Source organism: Rattus norvegicus, chromosome 4, assembly GCF_021556685.1.
Source record: "Rattus norvegicus strain SHRSP/BbbUtx chromosome 4, alternate assembly SHRSP_T2T, whole genome shotgun sequence".
NCBI classification, from domain to species: Eukaryota; Metazoa; Chordata; class Mammalia; order Rodentia; family Muridae; genus Rattus; species Rattus norvegicus.
This window is the reverse complement of record NC_141537.1, coordinates 21,433,003-21,453,285: the sequence shown is the minus strand read 5'-3', so window position 1 is coordinate 21,453,285 and position 20,283 is coordinate 21,433,003. Positions and strand designations below refer to the sequence as shown.

The 20,283-nt window shown below is 36.9% G+C and overlaps 1 protein-coding gene and 1 non-coding gene across 9 annotated transcripts in view; both read left to right on the top strand.

The window, feature by feature from the left end:
* Positions 1–20,283, top strand: part of Sema3e (semaphorin 3E) — a 251,686-nt gene that overhangs the window by 32,928 nt on the left and 198,475 nt on the right.
* Positions 2,636–2,754, top strand: LOC120102552 (5S ribosomal RNA). Its single transcript, XR_015687300.1, has one exon. It is a non-coding gene; the product is annotated as a 5S ribosomal RNA (ribosomal RNA).

Below are 20,283 nucleotides of genomic sequence, written 5' to 3'. Positions count from 1 at the left end.
TCTGGAGATTCCTCAGAAAATTGGACATTGAACTACCTGCGGACCCAGCTATACCTCTCTTGGGCATATACCCAAAAGATGCCCCAACATATTAAAAAAACACGTGCTCCACTATGTTCATAGCAGCCTTATTTATAATAGCCAGAAGCTGGAAAGAACCCAGATGCCCTTCAACAGAGGAATGGATACAGAAAATGTGGTACATCTACACAATGGAATACTACTCAGCTATCAAAAACAATGACTTTATGAAATGCATAGGCAAATGGATGGAACTGGAAAATATCATCCTGAGTGAGGTAACCCAATCACAGGAAAACACACATGGTATGCACTCATTGATAAGTGACTATTAGCCCAAATGCTTGAATTACCCTAAATGCACAGGACACATGAAACTCAAGAAGGATGACCAAAATGCGAATGCTTCATTCCTTCTATAAAAGGGGAACAAGAATACCCTTGGGAGGGAATAGGGAGGCAAAGTTTAGAACAGAGGCTGAAGGAACACCCATTCAGAACCTGCTCCACATGTGGCCCATACATATACAGCCACCAAACTAGATAAGATGGATGAAGCAAAGAAGTGCAGGCTGACAGGAGCCGGATGTAGACCTCTCCTGAGAGACACAGCCAGAATATGGCAAATACAATGGCGAATGCCAGCAGCAAACCCCTGAACTCAGAATGGGACCCCTGTTGAAGGATTCAGAGAAAGGACTGGAAGAGCTTGAACGAGCTTGAGACTCCATATGAACAACAATGCCAACCAACCAGAGCTTCCAGGGACTAAGCCACTACCCAATGTCTATACATAGACTGACCCTGGGCTCCAACCTCATAGGTAGCAATGAATAGCCTAGTAAGATCACCAGTGGAAGGGGAAGCCCTTATCCTGCCAAGGCTGGACCCCTAGTGAATGGGATTCTTGGGGGGAGGGCAGTAATGGGGGGAGGATGGGGAGGGGAACACCCAGCTAGAAGGGGAGGGGGAGGGGTCATGTGGCCGGGAAACCAGGAAAGGGAATAACAATCGAAATGTAAATAAGAAATACCCAAGTTAATAAAGATGGAGAAAAACAAACATTCAGTATCTCTTTCTTGAAATTTAGACTGACAGCATGGCCCCAGTCTTTCTAGTGATCATGGTTTATTATATATTCAGAGAAAGAAACTGAATTTCATTGAAAAAAGACGGGCAAAGCATACTGTTTGTTCTCTTGTGGACATAATAGTTGTCTGAATCTCTACTTTTTTAAGGTTATGTATGTTAGATTTTCAGTTATTTCACATGAGGATGATTCAAATACAGAATCAAAGGAGCCCGGGGCAGGCCCTCAGCATTTTCTCAGCTGTTGGTACAGCATTCACCTCTAAGCTCCTTTAAAAGGGCCATCCTTCTGAACTATTTTCTGTTTTATTTCAGCAAGCAGAACGTGGCATTATTGTCACCCATGTGCACTTAGGACTAAAGGAAGAACTGAGAGCATTACCGCCATCATTGCACTTCCCAAAACCTAGCTTCCGGGAAAGAAAATAAAACCATTCAGTTTTTAGCTTTAACTTCACAAAGTTCGTGGAATCTCAGCTTAACAATCTTGTTCTCAATCTAATATTAGTCACACAATATGCAGATGAATGCACATATTTTAAAATAAGAAGGCCAAATATTTTTGAAAATACTGTATTTCCAACATAGCAGATATCCCATCATCAATTTGAGGTTTTTAAAAAGAGTGACTGATTCGTTGCTTGATTGTATAGATGTGTGTAGTATGCTTGTGCCCATGTGCTTTTTGTGGTTCCTTGCACAATAGATGAGTGTGAAGGCCAAGGGTTGACATGGAAATGTAATGTCTTTTTTAATCACTTCTTTATGTTAATTTTTGAGGCACAATCTGTCCCGTAACTAGGACCTAGCCTTGACCCTGAAAACCTACCTAAAATAACATTATATTTATGAAACAAGTTGCACTTATATATTTTGGAATATATATATGCTTGTAACAACAATCAATGAAAAAAGAGGGATTTTATATGCATGAATTTTAAAAAAGAGTAAAGATAGGTACATGGGAGGGATTGGTGGCAGAGAAGGCACAGGGAAATATGTAATTAATAATTGTTGAATTATAATATGAAAAATAGTAATAAACACGATTAAATATTTTTAGATATGAAGATTAACCTAGTGAAAAATGTCCTTCCTTTATATACTTATTCAACGAAGAGGCATAGCACACTGGAGAGACCATTTTTCGGCTTAGCGTACTATCCCCAGTTTGTCTGTTCTCGTACATTGCCTTCAGATTGATCTGTCAGTCTTCTTGCAACCCCACATTCTACTCATTTCTGCCTGTCTGCCCTTTTTTCAGCTGATGCCCCCTGTTGAGCAAAAGGCATTCTTTGATTTGTTTGTTTAAGGTGTACAATTTCTTGAGACTCTCTGATATGCTCCCAATAATTGACATATTCTGTTCTTGATAACTCCTGGACTATTATGTTTTTAGGTTGATTTATTCATTATTTGAAGTAACCTTTGAAGCCACACTCAGATTTTAGTAGGTGCGCATTGAGTTGCATTTCTTTATGAAGAACTGTGGCTTCATCTTTGTTGGAAAGATGAAAGAAGAAAAGGCTATGGCCATACCACCCTGAACGCGCCCGATCTTGTCTGATCTCGGAAGCTAAGCAGGGTCGGTCCTGGTTAGTACTTGGATGGGAGACCGCCTGGGAATACTGGGTGCTGTAGGCTTTGGGGTTGGGGATTTAGCTCAGTGGTAGAGCGCTTGCCTAGCAAGCGCAAGGCCCTGGGTTCGGTCCCCAGCTCCGAAAAAAAGAAAAGAAAAAAAAAAAAAGAAGAAAAGGAAGTAAAGATCAGCATCAAAGGAGTTTTCAAATGAGTCTGTGATGCAATCACACAAGATTGATGCGAAACTGATGCTTATCATGATATGGAGCATTCTATAAACTTATCTTGTAAAACGTTTATTGTTTTAAAAATGTCTGTTAATATACATGGGTTTACCCCTCAAATTTAGAGACAATTAAAAATTGCGATATTAACCACTTCTTGTTTGGAAACACCCACAGTCTCCAACACGGACTGACAAAGCTTCATGCGAATCAGGCTGTACCTTGAAGTAAAGGTTTGATTTATTAGGTTTATTTCATTCAGTCGTTCTGATATTTTCATAGCATCAGCTGGTTGTGTGAAAATGGGATACATGCACATTGTTAAGTAGCAAGCAAGTAATACCCAGAACATATATTTGTTTGATTTGATTTAATTTGATTGAACTTGGATAGAACTATTTTCAACTTAAATTCAATTACTCAGGACCAACCATGTAAGCATTTAATGCCTCTATGTCAAGTTTGGGGCAAAGCTAGGTTACTTGCATTTGAACACTTGGTATAAATGAACTATTTTGGCGTCTGTTCGTTTCAAATGATTAAATTGTTTCTCTCCTGTGTCTCATAGTCACATAGTAACTTTTGAAAACACTTTACCCTCTAGGTGGGATAACTAGTTCCATAGCTTCTTAATGAAAGGAACATTGTGCTACATGTAGCTAATGTCTCCTCTAGATTTACTGTTTTAGCAAAGAGCCAGAAGTGGAAAATATTAAGCATTAGCAACTTACAATGACATCATTCTGTGTTTAATTAAAATGTGTCCTCTATTTCACCAAGGTGTTCGCTTCATACAGCCTTATCTGATTTCACTTCTCTTAAACTATTTTTAGTTTTCATATTTGATACTTAATTTCTGAAGACTAATGAAATGGTACCTCAAAACATTTAGGAAAATTGAACTCAGGAATATCTTGCATAAATTTTATCTTTGGAGAATCTGTTTATAAGGAAAAAATTATACTGTTTCTTATACATCACTTAGCCGTGTATATTAAGTGCCACATACTTTTAGGTCCTATGGATAGAAAGGTATATAACACAAGAAGAAAAAAATGACATAAAATTAAGTTCATGACTTATGATGGAACAAATGCTGAAAGACATTGAAGCATCAATAGTTCCCATAGGCTTTCTGACCATACCATTTCCATGCAGTTGACCCCTTTAATACAAGGTTTCCCTAATCCCTGTGTAACCTCTGCAGTACTTGAAGCATCAGACTGGTGTTCTTAATCCAGGATTGTCAGTGAGGCTGTGTAATAGCATCATCTCACCATTGATATAGATACAGAAACACTGAGCAGAATATATATATGGGCAAGCAAAACATGGATGAAAAAAAACCCACAAATTTACCTTATAAAAGACATTTTGATGTTTTCTTTCAATAGACTACAATGGGATATATAGATACTATTTTGCTTATTGGTTTTTGTTTTTGTTTTATCTATTGAGAAAGGGTCTCTTTAGCTCTGGCTGTTCAGTAACTCACTATGTAGACCAGGCTAGCCTCAAACTCAGGGATCCACCTGCATCTGCCTGCCAAGTGCTGGGATTAAATGTCTTAGCTCTGTTTTTTTGCTCATGTGATAGTAAGATATCAATGTTAGAATAAATATATGGATTCATCTCTAGTAAGGAATATAGTTATTTCTTAAGTGAACAATGGTACTGATAACTCTAAGTTGAGCATTATCATTCTGTCTCATAGAGTCAAATGGTCAGTAAGTGAATTGGTCTACCCATTGGTCTATTCATTCACTGAGATATTTGACTAGCATGTGGTGTTAAGTGGGCAAGCTATAATCAGGGCAAATAAAAGGAATGCTGGTGCAGAAACTTTAAGGTGAGAAAGATTCCTATATTCCTTCTTGTCAGCAGTCATTTCACCTAATTAGACTGACTCTTGATAGCTGTACTTCTGTGCCTAGAATGATTTTCGGGAGCACCCAACAATATTCACAGGTTCAGAAAAATATTGAAAGATCCAAATTGCACAAAGGAGATTGAAAATCACTAGAATTGGATAGAAGAGAGACTGATGGAATCATGGATTTGAATGAGGAGCTGGGCATTGCTGAGTAACTCAATGCTGGAGATGGGCAAAGCCAGGACAGAAAGATGGCTGGTAGGCCACGTTTTCTTATAGAACAGTTATTCTTATAGTATGCACATATACATATCAGAGATAGAGAAATAAAGTTTTCCCTTATACATACATATTATATAGTTAAATTACAATAGTGTTTGTGTGTTTCTGTCCGTGTCCGTGTCTGTGTGTGTGTGTGTGTGTGTGTGTGTGTGTCTGTGTGTCTGTGTGTCTGTGTGTCTGTGTGTCTGTGTGTTTGTCTGTATCTGTCTCACTATCACCTGTGTTGATTCACTAAGGGATCCTGGAAGTAATGACACTTAAATAGCAATACCTTTATTCACCAAATACCAATCTTATTAAAAAGAATTAAGGATCCTTGTAGAAGTGGTTTGACTAAAACATAGAAAACATAAGATGAATCTTAAATATTCATGTACAAATGAAGAATGGAAGGAAAGCAGGGAGGAATACAAGTAAGAGATTAAGAAATGGATCCCTCCATCTCTGGAGGACTGGAAAAATATGTAAGATCGATGAAATGTGTTATACACACACACACACACACACACACACACACACACTATTGGGATCACATTGAATTTTAGAAGTAATCACTAGACAGTGGATTTCTCCTCTTAAGATGAGAGTATGGTGTTGAGCAATTTAAAGTTGATTTAAATACATAGACAAACATAGGCCTAGGAAGGAGAAACGTGTATTATGAAATAATCCTTACTGCCCACTTTAAAATATTTTTCAAACTCAATTCATGGGAGTCATCTGATAAAATTTTGATGTGACATAAAATGCTAGGCTATCTAAATTACATACCCTAACAGACAACTGGCAAGGCTGTGTGTTCCCTGTCTGCCCCACAGTGCTATAATTATTTCATTAACCTAGGAGGTAGTTTTATTAATCTTTGAAATTCCATCACTGATTAGCCTGATTCCCTTTCCACATTTCAATCACCATCCTTGGAAATAGTCCCTTTGTTTACACACATTTGGCACAATTCCCACCTCCTAATTTGATCACCTGCACCTGGAAAAACTGGTAATTTCATTCGACAACTCAGGTGCCCTCATTAAGGAACAAAGCGTTACATAAATGCTACCGAACAAATTTGAATTGTTCTCGCATGAGCGCCCCACTTTCCGACACACAGTATGTTCTGTGAAAAACACAACACAATCGTATCTTTTGGCCGAGAGTAGAAACACTCCATACTGTCTAGAGGAAAACACTGTGGAACTGGAATGAGCTGGCAATGTTCTTTCCATTTTTGGCATAGTTCAACACGAAGGACAACCTCTGCCACCAAAGTGGCTGGCATGATTCTGTGTTAAAAGACAGCTGGCTTATGGACCTTTAAACACATGCATCGGCTTTCCCCAAATGTGAAATGAAACAGTTTTGCTTGTGACTTTCGCCATTGAAATATAATTTTGAGAACTATTCATATGCTGTACACAGAATTTGCACAACTCCACTTATGGACTGCGTTTTATGCTATGAATTGCCACGGTCCGTTTTGACAAGTTTTAAAATATAGTTGTTTCCCCTGCAAGGTGTGTGTGTAGCTCTGACTTGATCCTCGTTTTTAGATGCAGACTTGATTCTCAGGGTCGCCCTACTCCATTAGGGAACCGTTCAAGCTGTAGTGAGTTGCAATATAATCCAAATCTATAGCTTCCTCTTGTACCTCTTGGTAATGAAGTGGTCGTGAAATCTTCAAGGCAGGAAATCAGTGCTCATCAGTCATTTTCCCTGCTGCTTCTTACCTTCAAGACGAAGTCACCAGGTGCTATTGGCTGTGTATCCAGAGTAGGGAATTCTCTTAATCCATGCTTTGTTGTCTGTTCCTGCAGTCCCTATCTTTACTGTGGACTATGTACTTCTACCTGGCTCCAGATTCTCCCTGTTCTCTGAATACCCTTCCCCTTCCCTCTCCTCGTCCTCTTTCTCATTCTTTTCACCTCTTCTCCTCCCCTTTCTTTCGTTTTTCCTCCTCTCCCACCCAGCCTTTTGACTTCTCACTCTTCTTAGCTTAGAGAGCTGATTCTCCCTTCACATCTGATGGCTCACTACTGTCTAGTGAGTACATTTAGTCAACAAAGTACCCCCAAAGTTAGGACAAATCATCTTGACTTCTGTTTACCACGAACACCTGCTTCTCTGGTATTCCAGAAACCTTTACCTCTTGCAGATACATTTTGAAAATATCCGCTTGACTTTGTCATCGTTAGCAAATATCTTTCTCTGTTTTCTAGATATCCTCCACTTCTGCCTCACATCCCTAATTGATTAGGATTTACTTCCACCTGCTCTTCCTATTTTAGCCACTTCCTCCGTGAAAATTGCTCCCAATTTCCATACCATCATCTGAGTCACTTTCATGAAATTTAATCGTGTACACCAACCACATACTATTAAATATGTATTCTTGGACAACAAATCCGACCTATCACACCGTCATCCTTTTATGTCCATTCATCAAGCTACAACAAATAAAACTCATAAATAATATAGTAGTGTCTGGAAGCTTCAATGCCTTTATCTGGATCCACCCAATTGAAAGGAGATGGTAACAAAAACAAAGTGCCTTAGGATATTTTGTTTGAAAAGGACATCTCATAGACTATGGAGATTACAGAATAGACAAAAAAGCACTTTAAATTATTGAGATCTTTTATGTAAACATAAAGATTATCACTCAAATAGAAATGCAAAGTAACTAAATCCTAAACATCCCCTTTGTACTCTTTCCTTTTTGGACGTATGTAGTGTACATGTGTGTATGTATATTTTTGCTTTTGTGGGGCCACCCATGTTTTTGCGCCTGTGCGCTTATGTGGAGGGTAGTGTTGGAAATGATCCCTTGCTCTTCCACTCATCAGTTTAGGTGGTGTCTCTCAATCAAACTCAGAACTCACAAATATGGTTTGCCTTTCCCAGCAGATTTCTAGGGGATTCCCTGACTCCATCAGATTATGGAGAGTTACGAAGCCCATCTGTGATAAAAGTGGGTTTCTGGGATAAGACCTCACTCAGTACAATGCTTGAAGGACAGTTGCTTAACCATTGAGCCATGTCCCCAGCCTCCCTCCTCCCCCACCCCCTAGTTTTACCATTTTCCATGTAAATGATATGTTAATGGCATTATTATATTTAGCATTCAGAGTTTATGCTAGATATAATTTTATTATGCTGTTTGCAAAGTGCTAAAACACACATTAATTAACCCCACGGTACACTGGAGCACAAATACTTCAATGAGAACAGAACACAGTGTAAAACAAAAGAAAAGCACTGTTGAGGTCGCATTTTCTTATAATTTTATGTACAAGAATGAACTAGTGTCACATCCGGAGTTAACATTAAAAAAATGATTTGAGTCATTGCTATTGAACCAAATCCTAACATTACTTCTGTTCTATTGCTGCGTTAAAGTTATCAGGTTGAATGTATAGTTTGCTTCCTGTCTCAAAGTATGTTTTTAATGCAAATTTTTTTCTGCATGATTAAAGTACATGGATACAAGTATTCATGATACCTGTATCTGTTAGGATGCTGTATGTTTCATGTATTTCAAACAGGACTCAGTTGTTTAACGATGAGTATGTTATTACCTCAGAAGACACCCATTTTGCATAGGTAGGAATGATCCAGTTTTTTTCCATTCCTTTGCCCTCCAAGTCTTGATTCATCCACTTGGACTTTTAAGTTGGTTATTTAAGAACTGCTCCATAGCTTCAGGCGTAAGAGGTTCAAGACAGACAGAGTATTTCTTTCATACAGCTGTGTTTTGGTTTTATTACAAAAACTAATCATTTCCTTGTCTTTTGTTTTTACTGGATAGAAGTATAGCACATACCTCTGGCAAGCCAGTCATTGGCTAGAAAAAGGTAATACCTAATTGGCTTAGACTAATCAATATTCTTTATTTTAGTGTTTCTCTTGCACATGGTAATTGGAAAGTGAGCTGTAGGATTCAATGGTGGCTTTGTCATCAACAAAGAAAGCAGTGCCTACAGGTAGGCAGTCTGCTGTTCTGATAGTCATCAAACATGTTCATTCACTAGGCCTTGCTAATGAGCCTACAAGTCTTCACCGCAGGGAATAAAACACACCGAATGTTATAAATGAATCTAGGTATTAAATGTATTTTTTGGACATTTATAGAAGGGTACACAGTAAACCTCTGAGTAACTAAAGAACAGAAGAGATGTTCTAAGGGACTACATTTGCCTTCTTTAAAGTTATATATTTCTGTGTGTCAGACTTTTTACAATGAGATCGTGTCATTAGTCTTGTAAATTGGAAACAATGATTATAGTGTGCCTTAGCTGTATATTAAAATATAAAAGCTCCTGGATTAAAATATTCTTCCTGCAATTAAAAAGTTAGAATAAAGCATAATGGCAGACAGTGTTCTGCTAGTCAGTCATCCAAGAAAGCAGTTTCTGGAGGTGTAGGAGGATGCTTATTAAATACAATGGAGAGAGATATGATACTTAAAAAATATTAAAGGATTTATACCAGTGTAAGCCATCAAGTCACTTTAAAACTAGTCATTTCTGAACCTATTAGTTCTTGACCAAACAGTATGTAGCCACTGTCCACATGAACCTATTTAACACTTGAAGTCTAGCTAGTTGAATCGATATGTGCTTGTACCATAGGAAACAATTAATTTCAATACACTAAAATATGTCTTGAAGCAATATTCTGGATATATTTGGCTTCTCTAATACAATATTAAAATTATATTTCTCTGCTCCAATGTATTTATTCACTCATCACTTACTATTTATTCACTTGTTTCTTTGCTCCTAAAGATGTAAAGTTATACAAGTGACTCACCCTGTATCTGTGTCATTGTGTCAGGCTAGACCAGTGGTCCTCAACCTTCCTAATACCACAACCTTTTAATACAGTTTCACATGTTGTGGTGATCCCCAAACCATAAAAGCATATTGCATTAAAGCATAAAAGCATAGTACATTATAACTGTAATTTGGTTAGTGTTATAAAACATAATGTAAATATCTGATATGCAGGATGTCTGGTATGTGACCCCAAAGGGGTTGTGACCCGTAGGTGGACAATTCATTATTGGTCTATAAATGTCATGATGTGAGTGGATGAGACTTCAGGTGGTAGGGATGACTGACCTCAAGTCAACATTAGTAGCAACAGCTAGATATCTTGGGAGCAATGTCTATTTTAATAAGTACAGATAAAGAGAATCTAGACGGATGTGGTCTATATAAAAACTAGATAGGTAGGGAAGGAACACTCTCAAGAAACCAGAAGGAACTACTTTTTAAAATCTGAATAAAGGAATGTTACTAAGAATGCTGTGAGATTCCATCAATCAGATAAACTTTTGGGTATGATAATAAAGAAAAATCCAAATGCAATTAATTTAATTTATCGAAATGGTAATTGAATGGGTCAATGTGTTATACTCCACTGCACTTGATTCCGACCTAATGATGACATTGAGCTTAACAAGTGGAGGGAATTTCTACCTCTTCTCAGTTCAAGAACTGTAAGCTTATGAGGTCCCATGCTTAAAAGAAAAGAGAAAGATACATTCACTGGGAATTTCTGATAATATTAAGCCTGAGACTCAGGGGCTTATTAGGCCTCATGAGGCGCATCTGGCGAGCAGAATTCTAGGACAGAAGGATGCCCTGGGAACCTCAGGAAGTAACCGTAGGGATTTCAGAATAAGCTGTCATCAGAAGCAATATTTTGTGGATATATTTCTAAAATTATATCCATTTATTACTTATCTACTCATTTGTATATTTTAGCTCTGAAAATATGTGAAAATACGTACATGATTCATCCTATGGCACCGCAGCTAAGATTTTATGTCCCCCCTCCCCATCAGAATCACTTTCACATGCTTTTCATGATAATCACATCCAGAGCAAATGTAGGCTTCAATTTACAATATTTGGGAATGATTGGGGGGACATGCGTTGCAGTACTCAGGAATGAGGGACACTGAATATTCAGTGTGTACATTCAGGACTCTAATTATACAAGCATCTCCCTCTTTAAAACCTTCTGAGATCAACTAGTATTTCCATCTCCTCCACAAAATAATTTCTGGATGAATTTGAATATCAGCTTCTTAATATCCATTTGCTTAGTGTCCTAGTTGTCTCTTGTTGCTATGATCAAAATCTTAACCAAAAACTATTTGGGGAGGAAAGTTTTATTTTGCCTATACTCACATTTCATAGTCTATCATTGAGGAAAGACGGAAGAAACTCCAGGCAGGAACCTGTATGCAAAAACCATGAAGGAACGTTGCTTGTGGGCTTGCTCATCAAGGCTTGTTGAGCTTGTATTTTATACACTGCAGGATCACCTGTCCCCGAGTTTGTGAACCTTCCCACATCAATCACCAATCAAGAAAATGTCCCACAGACATGCCCACAGTCCAAACTGACAGAGACAATTTTTCCATTGACGTTTTCTCTTCCCAGCTGAAACTGGTTTGTGTCCATTTGACAAGAATATCAGTTTCAAACCCAGGGATTCAATTCTTAAATTGTTCTTACCGATGGTTGTGAGGTGCCATATGGGTGCTGGGAATTGAACCAGACTCATACAAATGCAGCTTGTGCTCTTATCTAGCACCAAACTTCATATCTCAATACTGAAATTTGACTCCATTCCTTTCATATAAAAGCTGACTTTAAGTATTAATAATCAGAAAAATTAGATGCTTTCAGACACTTTATATGATATATGTAAGATACAGAAATCAGAATATTTTTATAATCTCTATACATATAAATACGTGTATATGTAGATATTCATGCTTTCATAATGCATTAATGCAATCACATAACTATATGTTTTTAGACAAATGTAGTGTCTTTATCACATCATATAATAATATAGAATTTATGAACTTGATCGTCAATAAGCAATGTATCTAAGATCATTCCATTTAAGCAATATATATCTACATCATTCTATGAAAGGTTACTTAGGTTTATTTAGTATGTAGTATTTAAAATGTCCTTCCACAAAGTCTGAGGGAAGCCACTCTGTTTACTTATGAATAAATAAACTATATTTTTATTCATGCTCTTAGGCAGTTCTGAATTTGAGAAGTTGATGTCTGTTATTCTCTATACTTACAAATAAAGCAACAATTTCCAGCAAACATCAACCCAGATCAGTCGGAAATATGTCACTCTGGCATCGGAGTATACCTGGCAACCTTTCATTTCTGTCAATTGGATTAGAGCAAATGACATTGAATGAAGGATGTAAGGAAAGGAAGACTTCCAAACTGCATAAGTAGCTGTGATAACAATTTACTATTGAATAAAAATCTCAAGACTCTCTAGATTTTGTGAAATACAGGCTGTGGTTGTTAGAATGATGGAATCTGAATGTCAAGATGACTGCGGCAGAATTTCAGCTTCATTCTATAATACACAGACACCGGACTAACTACCACCTCTCTGCCTTTCTGGTAAAATCATACAGTTCTAAAAATAGTGGAAGAAATTTCCATTTGTTTCACAGAAGGTCAAACAAACAAATGGACTATGAATTCCCTTAATTCCCTCTGATACCTATAAGAACATAAGACTGAAACACAGTATATAGTATATGGTGGAGACATTTGTGTCCAAGTCATTGCTAGTCACTGCTCACCATGGCCAATATCTGTCCTTAATCAACTAGTTTGACAAGCACCAGCAATTTCTTTTGGTAGGGGATAGCAATCACTTCAAACACACCATGTTGTAGACATATTTGATACATTTCACAGGGGACATGTTATTTATCAAATAATAAACAACACTTACACTCCATATTGCATAAGCTGTCAGATTTATTGCAAGTGGTCTTCATCTAGTATCTAAGTTGGCCTTTATTCTCTTCACGTATTAGTATATTCCTAACGAATAAATGTGAAAATTAAGTTTGTTTTAATTTTCAGGAGAGATTGCTAAGAAATCTATAATATATTTCCTGTAAGCCTTAAGCTACCTAAAATTATATTAAATCAAAAGGGTCTTTGAACATAGGTAATGTCTTTGCAGGAAGGTTTACCATACAATTAGTGACATGCTTGCACTGTTGACATTTGCTTGTTGTGATGTACAGAAGATAGTTTCTGTTTGTTATTTTAGGAAGGAGTAAAAGAGAGAAAATCATTTCTAAGGAGATCATCATATCGAATCATTCTCATATAGATGTCTATTTTAACCCATGTTTCGTGGGCTTCAGGATACAATGTAAAGATGCAGATGCTTCAGTAAGTACAACCTTGAGACTTCTAGTGCTGAAAGAACTAAGGAAACCGTGTATTTGTCATTTGTTTTCCTTTCTCTCTCTTCATGAGTCTCTGACCCTTTAACTTGAATATAGCAATTTCAGAGCTCAAGGAAACCTGGACTCTGTATTTATGTTGTTGACTATAGAGATTACTTCCTTTGCTGGAGCATGGTGGGTAATGACAGGCCGTACACAAGAAAACGGAAATCTGTAGATTTTTATTATAATGTTTAGAGGGAGATAAGTTTACTTAAAACAACCTCTATTATAGCCCTTTCTTTTTCTTGCCCTTTGTATGAGGAAGGGTAGTACTGGTTAAAATAGCATGCTAAACCACTTGGGTTGCTCTAAAATGATATAGACCTGATATATTATATCAACATCACAAACAGAAAAGACATTCACCATTCTCAGAATCTGTGGTTTTAAGGTCCCAAACTCATCTGACATCTGATAAAAGTATGCAGATTCTCCTGAGGAAGAGAGACCTTAGGTTATACATAACATTTGGCAGTAGGCAGTGAGGGCTTCAAGACCCTCAGATGTCCTTCAAAGCTACTGCTAGAATCATAACTTCTATTTTGGATCAAAATCATTGTTTCAGAGATAATAAGATGATACAATAAGATAGATTTGAGGACAGAAGAAAGAAATACAAATTATCTCTACAATGTAATGTGTGTATCTATTTGAATAAATATATGTAATAATACATTTACCTTTTTAATGTATATAAATTGTGATCAGGTAATCCAGCCTCTGCCTGTCAATTTTACAGACATCGTTACTCCTTATGACAGTACTATGGGATGGAATTTAAGGTGATGTCATGATGGATGTCTTATTTATATCTACAAAGATTCTTCCCCTAAAAGGTTGCCTTCATATGCTTTAGTACATGAAAAATGTGTTAGGGGAGGTATGTCATTTAATACATTATTATCACCATTTATGGATCAATTGCTAGTAGCAAGACATTGATTGTATAATTTCCATATATTTAAAAAAACTCTTAATAGCTCTAGTTAATGGTAGAGTTCTTGTTCATCCTGTGTTCATAACTATTTGAATATGAAGAAATCTCAAAATAGATATCCCCTAGAAGACTATCGATTATTGAGCTAGAACAAATATCAGCACAATTACCAGGAAAAAGTATATATATATATATATATATATATATATATATATATATATATATATATATATATATGCCCTCAACATGTATTGAGTATCCTATACAGTAACAAACTTGGAGGGTTCATTAGTTTAAAAGAAGATAAATGCTGGATATATCATCATGGACTGTGTATTGCAGGGACAAAGAAACTACAAAGAAAAGACATATCTGAAATGAAATGTAGTTCTGGATAGTACAGTGAAAGCTATGGAGGATTTGTGGAGAAGAGCCTTGTGTAATTGTGCTCATCAGAGAAGATTACTCTGTGAGTAGAGCATTGTAGCAGAGACGTAAACAAGGAGAAAGACTTAACTAAGAGAAAAGGAAGAGATCAGTGATGAATAAGGGAACAACATGCCCGTGTGGCCCAGTTCCAGAAACTATTTAACATTTGCAGAGAACTAAAAACAATGTTCAGTTCAGGAGCATCAGATAATATGATATTAGATAAGCAGTGAGGAATATTGTCAGGTATACTAGAAATGCAAAAGAGATCTCACTTAGTTCTTCTTGGAAACAATGTGTATGCTGTTTTATGAAGAGCGGATGGGAGAGTGGCCAGATAGGAAGAAGAACAAAAAAAGAGATGATGAGAAACTGAATGTATTTCAGTAATCTAATTCACTTAACATGCCCTGACACCTATCTATGAAAAATGCATTGTATATCAAACTATAGGAACTGGTGACTACGTATGGTTTCTTTGGGAATTGATGTTGACATCACCCTCATGGCTAAGTATGTTGAACATTTTAAGTGTTTCTCAGCCATTTGAGATTCTTCTAATAAGAATTATTTGTTTAGATCTGTACCCTATTTTTAAGATTGGCTTACTGGGTTTCTTGAATTCTTTGTATTCTCTGGATATTAGTCCTCTATCAGATGTTGCGTTGGTAAAAATAGTTTTCTATTCTGAGGGCTGATGTTTTGTTCAGTTGATGGTGTACCTTGCCTTACAGAAGCTTTTCAGTTTCATGGGGTTCCATTTATTAATTGCAGATCTTTGTGCTTGTGATATTGGTATTCTGCTCAGGAATTTGCCTCCTGTGCCAATGTGTCCAATGCTACTTCCCACTTTTTCTTCTATCATGCTTATTGTATCTGGTTTTGTTTTGAGGTTGTTGATGCATTTGGATTTGAGTTTTCTGCAGGGCGATAAACATGGATCTATTTGTGTTCTTCCACATGGTGACAACCAGTTAGACCAACAGCATTTGTTGAAGATGTTTTCCTTTGTCCATTGCATACTTTTGGCTCCTTTATTAAAAGTTAGGTACCCATAGGTATTTGGATTTATGCTCAAGTCTTCAATTCAGTTTCATCAATCAACTTGTCTGTTTTTATGCCAATACCATATGGTTTTATTACTATATCTCTACAGTAAAGCCTAAAATCAGTGATGGGGATATCACCAGCAGTTCCATTATTGTCCAGGATTGTTTTCGCTATCCTGGGTTTTTTGTTTTTCCTTATGAAGTTGTCCATATCAAATGCTCTTTCAAGTTCTGTAGTTCAAGAGTTGTGTTGGCATTTGGATGGGAATTGCATTAAATCTGTAGATTGCTTTTGGTAAGATGGTCACTTTTACTGTGTTAATCCTACCGATCAATGAACATAGGATATCTTTCCATCTTCTGATATCTTCTTCAATTTTTCTCTTCAAAGACATGAAATTATTCTCATACAAGTCTTTTAGTTTCCTGGCTAGAGTCTCTACAAGGTATTATATTATTTGTGGCTAATATGAAGGCTGTTGTTCGGTTGCTTTCTTGTTTTTATTCTCATCACATTTGTCATCGGTATATGGGGGGGTCACTATTCTTTTTTATTTTTTAGTTAATCTTTCCAGCAATAAGTGGTGAAGGAGTTTATCAGTTCAAGGAGTTTACCAGTTGTAGAAGTTCTTTGGTAGGAATTTGGGGGTTACTTCTGTATACTAGGATAGCAATAATTTGACTCCTTCCTTTCCAATTTGTATTGCCTTGATCTTCTTTAGTCATCTTACTGCTCTAGAAAAAGTGAAACCCTGTGTGGACAAACAAACGCAACCAACCAACCAAACAACCACCTAAGGAAGGAAAAAGAAAGAAAGGAAGAAAAGAATAAAGAAAAGGGAACCCGTATTACCATCGAATACTTGATTTACGGTCTTTCCCCTCTGCTTTAGCTATGCTGTAATATTCAGGGCCTGCTGTGGTAAAAAAGGTGGCCTCTAGTGGAGACATTCTGTCCTGGTTGTTATTGTGTTCTTAAGCTGGTGTCTAGCATCTGACTCTCAGGCAATTATAGGTCTAGATTTTGATTTCTGCATTTATCTTTGTTGGGTAGGTATTTTCTTCCTTGGTTTCTGCTTCCTCTGAATATTCAGGGAGTGAGATTGTTGCTCATTGCTTGTTTTAGTAGCCGGGTATGTTCACACGGAATGCCTGCTTGTGTTGCTGTGCTAGGGGCTAGCCTGGGGGGATTTGGTCTAGAACAGTGAGAGCAGAGAAGGTAGTGGGCAGGCTACCTGGTCTTCTAATTGGAGTGGTCTGTGGTTGAGCAGGGGTGTCTTTTTGAGGTTCGGACTGGGACATATTGAACAGTGTGGGAGGGAGACCCAGAGAGATATACAGGAGACATAGGCATGGGGTGGGAAGCCACAGCTAGTGATTTGTTGCAGTTCGGGAGGAGACTGAGGGATTGGGTGTAGGAAAACAAAGAGATTATAGAAGGTCTGTGCACAGCCCAGTTAGTTTTCTGGCAGGTGTGACCTCTTGTTGACAAGGGCTTCTGATTGAGTTGGGGGCTGGAGTGTCTGAAAGAGTGCAGGCAGGGAGTTAAGTAGGGTATACATACATGAATGAGATTCATAGTAGATGTGAGCAAGGAGGAAGGAAGGCTGCAGCCAGTCTTCTGTTGCAGAACTAGGACCAAATATGAGAAATTAGGTCTAGGGGATCAGAAAAAGTGAATTAGGTCCAAGGGCAGCTAACTTGCTTATAACAGGCAGTCATTGCCTGTGTCACGAAGTCCTTAAGTTGGTTTTAAAACAAAAATCAGAGATAGGAAAGTCCAAGAGCCTTCCTACATTCTAGTATGTCTTTGTACATATTACTAGGGAAGACTCAACAATATGAATAAACCCTTTATATAATTTCCAAATCTACGATTCAAGCTCCCTTCCTAAATCTGATTCTCCTAACACAAGTGCCTTTGCTGTAGTAAGAAGACAACACAACAAACGGCATATCTCTTCTCGGAGGTCTCCTTAGAGCATTGAGGAGATTTCACAAGAGTAAGCCTGCAAAATTTCTTTACTATTTCCTAGTCTAACATGCCAAACTTTAAGTGAGTCACTGAAAAGGATGGCATTGACAAGGTAGTCAGAAGTAGACATTTGACTGCAGAGCTTGGAATGCAATGCAGTGACTCAGCGAACTTGGGGAGAGGCAGGACAGGGTGAATATGGCTGACAGAATGCAGGTCCTGGCACCAGGCAACATCTTCCTTCTTGTGTGTTTGTCCTTGGGTCTTCACCCTAGTACTGCTTTTTGTCTATCAGAGATGAGCCATTTTTCAATATCCATGAACAAACGGAATTCCAAAGATTATATAGCTGAAGGTTTTAAAAAATGCATCACACTAACAGTATGTAGCCTTGCAAATGAGCTAAGACCATATAAATATTGCATATAAGTACTGTTGACTTAATTAAATGGTAATAAATGTTTAATCATATTCTAATGTCGAGATCAGAGAAATTATTATTTTCTGATTAATTTAGAATTAATTTCTATATTAATGTAGTTATGTCAGAAAAGGAAGTCGTCACAAGGAAAGGGTAATTTTCTTTTTAATGTAACTGTACCTATAGACATTGAAACTAAAATTAAGATATCTTATTTTGCATTACTTATCTTCCAGTGTGTGTATATTCATGTGTACAGGTATCCTAACATCATCTAATGAAGCAGAATTCTTATCATTGAAAGATATGGTTGAATGTTGTTTTGGTGTATTGTGCTGGCAAGATCTGGTAGAATTGACACTTTGTATCCAGCAGTGATAGGCAGCATAAGGGGCTATAATTTGCATCTAAGGTATTATACTTCCAAATCCATCTTTAAAACCACAGACTTTATTCCTTTATTAAGTTGTATCTACTGATTTTTATTATTTGTGTATATAATCTTACTTAGATGCCTGATTTTAACCCATTGTTTAAAATTAAACTTTACTGTTTCATTTACTGTTTCTGTTTTTTATCCTTGAGCATTTGAAAAGGATATTTGCATTTATGATTAAAAACGGAAATGCTATTCTTTGTACTCCTGGACCATTAAGGGTTCTTTAGAAAGTAATAATTCCTTACAGACTTCCTTCTAACAAGTCAGCATTCTTTAGATTTGAATTCTCTTCCGTTTCTTAGCACATCAAGAATAATAATATTGGGTCTGTGTAGTTAATTTAATTACTTTCCACTTTGAAATGGCAATAGGATTTCCTAGTATGGTGGGAGTCCTCCAACCATTGCCATTGATAAGCACGGGTCACAAAGTTTGTGAATGAAATAGAAGCATGCCAGCTCATGTCCAGCCACACACGGTAGCAGATGACGTCACGCGGAGTTTCAGTGCATTGCCTGAGCTTTTTACTCCAGTAGCAGCATGATGATCAGTGGGCTAACTCATCATCCTTCTCCAGCTCTAGCTCATTGCTTGCAGTGGTCTGAAGATGTAATATCATTTTATATCTTTATTGTTTTTTAAAAGAATTTTATTTATTTTCTTTTTATGAGTACACTGTAGCTGTCTTCAGACACACCAGAAGAGTGCATCAGATCCCATTAAATGGTTGCAAGCCACCATGTGGTTGCTGGGATTTGAACTTAGGACCTCTGGAAGAGCAGTCAGTGCTCTTAACCACTGAGCCATCTCTCTAGCCCTGTCATTTTATAACTTATTTGCACTTAGGTATGTTAATTATCTTTACAGTTTTTCATGCTGAAAAGGTCAATGTTCATTAAATTAAAAACTCTCAAGATAGTAATTTGAAAAAGATTCTAAAATGTTAATTTAATTAATTAAACTATTATACTATGGATAAAAAACAACCAAAATGAGATATGTGTAGTCAAAACTCAGATGGCTGTATGGATACCACAGGTCCTTCAAGTGGGGAATTTGTGATGAATTTACTTCTCTTTCCTTGTGACACAGAACTTTAAATTACAAAGAGACTATTTCTGGACCCTTAAAAGGGAAAAGTAAATATTTTTATGAGTACTGGGTTTCAAGAGACTGTGTTTAGAAAGGTTTTAAAAACAGTTTGTAGTCTTAATGGTAGGATAATGCACACTATAGGAACATAGATAATACATAGATAGATGCTTTTATGTTTAAAAAACATCTGAGAAGTCGGACACATTAATTTTGATGCAGATTTTGGGAAAGATGCTGAATCTTGTGACGTTCTAAGTACTTAAACCAGGTACATTATGAAATAAATTAGTATTTTCATATTGTTTTTGAGAGGTAGGCATAACAATAAATTTCATAGTAGGTACGTACAACGTTTTTATTTATAAAACTGTATTAAATATTAATTTAATTTTTCTTAAAATCCAAATTCATAAGAAACCTACTACTTTAAGTTCTATCAGCTTCCACAGATGCACACATATATGAAAGACATTTGAATGATGTTACCCTATAACTTGGGAATAATCCTTCCCCACGACACAATAGGCTGTAAAATTAAAGGTTTGGGGCCAGGAATGGATTACT